The sequence below is a fragment of the Morone saxatilis genome, unplaced genomic scaffold (genome assembly GCF_004916995.1).
Source record: "Morone saxatilis isolate NCDOM2014 unplaced genomic scaffold, NCSU_SB_2.0 Contig19, whole genome shotgun sequence".
Taxonomy (NCBI): Eukaryota; Metazoa; Chordata; class Actinopteri; family Moronidae; genus Morone; species Morone saxatilis.
Genome location: NW_023339751.1, coordinates 14,131,983 through 14,134,817, shown reverse-complemented (window position 1 = coordinate 14,134,817; position 2,835 = coordinate 14,131,983).

The window sequence follows — 2,835 nt, the reverse complement described above, 5'->3', positions numbered from 1 at the left end:
TTTTTTTTTTTTTTTACATATTCCTTTCCCTCATGATGTATTTGGATGAGGGCTTTTCAGCTACCTCCCAACATATTTACAGCCATTTGATTTAAAGAGGGTATGGCTTCATATTAGAGTGGAAGGTTATGAAGTATAACACCACGAGCAGATGCAGAGCCTCGGGTCTGCCTCAAGACAAGAGTTTTAAAAGCGATCGCAATGCATTAAGCCAGACAACTCTCAAGACCTGTTTGCTCCCTAAATGAATTTGAGGGGAGCGTAACAAGGTTTTTGAGGCAGGCCCTGTCATCCGCTGGCTTTAACCAGCTTCTGTATTTATGGGTTAATGGTTAAAAAGGAGAGCTCGGACCAGAAGTGATTTTTCATGATTCTGTTTTATATCAACTGGAAATGAAGGAGCTGAAGGGAAATTGTGTTTGTCCCCCCTCTTCCTCCCCAGACCCTTACCCCTTCTCCTTAACAGGAGAGGAATATGCTACTCTACAAGGCAAAGGAAAATGCGAAATGCAACAAATAGGTAAAGTATATTAAGTCAAATATGGTAAAGTCATAGCTGTCGGAATTATTTGGGTTACTTTAAAGATACAGCCAAAATCCTGATGCAAATGGTTACTGAAACAGGCATAAAAACACAAGGATATACCAAGCTTTGAATAAAAACACCTTTATTTTTTTTTATTTGCTTAATCAAACAATGAGTTTTAGTCTTTTAAAGTCATAATACTGTGACTGACAGAATCAACATTACCCATTTTGAGATGTTTAAAACTCAAGGTCAAATACAAGCATTTCTGTTATTTGAACCACAATGAAAGCCTTTCCATCTCCAAGTTAAACTCCCAAGAACAATATTTAACCAAGAATCTGGATTAGGGCTTTAATGGCAAAATGCATTATGCTTCATTGTTAAATTACCAACCATTTCTTGAACTGCCTGTTTTGAAGTGCCATTTGCTGTCCAGTATGCATCAAACTATTATAGGCTACAGTACGTGTAGAGAACTGGGCTATTACTCTAGAGATAAGTCCATTAGCATTACCTTTGACACAATAATGGATGTGAGATACAATTCTCTGCTCTCCATTTTGTATTTGTAAGGATAATAGGGGGATTATCTTGAAGGCCTTATGCTACACACTCAAGAGTGAGACCACACTGAGGACAGAGAGCTCTGCAACAGTTGTTTTCACATCCTCCCCTCTCTCCCTCAGCCCTTCCCTCTGTTCCAAGACCCTCTCAGAGAGAGGCAGGGAAGATAAAGCATGTCATTATTCTATTAAAGACCTACAATTTTTGTAATGGGACTTGCAGCGGTCGGCAGAAGTGCAGGCAGCTTCTTCAATATCCTGGACATTATTTGCTCATTTAGTTAAATGATGTTTCTAATTCTCTCATAATTACTTGTAATGAGGCTGCCTCCCTCGTTTTGATGCGGCTACATCTTAATACAGCATGGCATTCTTTTTTAGGGATAATTACCTCTCATGAGGCCGGGGAGCAAGGCTGGGGTTTGTTGTGCACTGCACACGTGGCAAATTGGCTTGTTTCCTGCCATCTTGTCTTCCTGCAAATTGGTAAATTAAGTTTCTCGGCTGGAGCATTAGAACTGTTAAGTTTGCTTTCTCGGCTCCTTCAAATGATTGGCTTCACTGACAGAGAGATGGCTGTATGCTCTGTGTTTTGTCTTATTTACTTTGCAGACTGTTTATTTAAAGAGAATACAGTGAATGTTAGGAGAGCTGAAAGTTGGAACATTAAGAGCATTAACATTCATAAAACACTTAAAAACCAGGGAACTAAAACTAGGGACAAAAATCAAAATTGAAATTGAAAGAACTGAACACTGGAATCATGCATACAAATTATGTTCATTTATTGTAGTGCCAACAGACAACAATAGTGCCATAAAATACACATGGACTGCCACTTTGTCAACACAGTCAGTGAAGCAGTTTTATAATTTTCATCATGATAATATCATCAAGGGAGACTTTTTTTTATCTCAGGGATGAAATAAATAAATATTTCTATATTTAAAAGTCAGATTTTGAAAGATTTAAAAATACAGAAATAAGATGTATGAACTCCATCTTAGAATGGATTTTCCCTTTCCTGTTTCCTTTCTACCAGCAGACCTGTCTGTGTTGTCCCTCTGAAATGATCCAGCTGCCATACTCCAACCGCAGCCGTCGCAGGGTTGGCTGAGGGGTTTTTATTTCTAAGTGCTGATGTGTCGCAGACAGTTTGGCTCTACAAGGGCCTGTTATATGCCGATTAAAGAGAGGGAAGGAGTGCTCCCGCAGGGCGGCCTTGTACATTTACCCTGACCACAAAAAGGTCTAACGTTTACGCCCCGGTGCTGACATGACCTTCAAACAAGGTCCCTCTGCTGCCTGGGTGGATACTGGAACTGTCTGGAGGAGACCTGCAGTGAAACTAACAGACAGACAGGAAGAAATCATATCATTTATATCAGGAATTACCTGTCTGCCATACTGTGTGAAGTTAGAAGATGTGGCTTTTATTAGGAAATACAGGAAAAGATAGTTGTTTTTCGCACTTATATGGCAATATGTGATTTTCCCAAAGCTTTTGTCAGTTTCACTAAATGTTGGAACATGATATAAGAAGTATCTTTTCTCCATTAAAATCCTACATTGAACAAACTGACAAACACAAAGGGCTACTAAATAATTCAGATCCAAATCCAGTCATCAGTCATCTGTTGGAGGGAGACAAACATATCACTGGCTATTGTTTTTATTTGTGAGAGCACAGACAGTTTCTTAAGTGATCCTCTTGTCTTCACTGGGCCAGTGATCTGTTTGTTA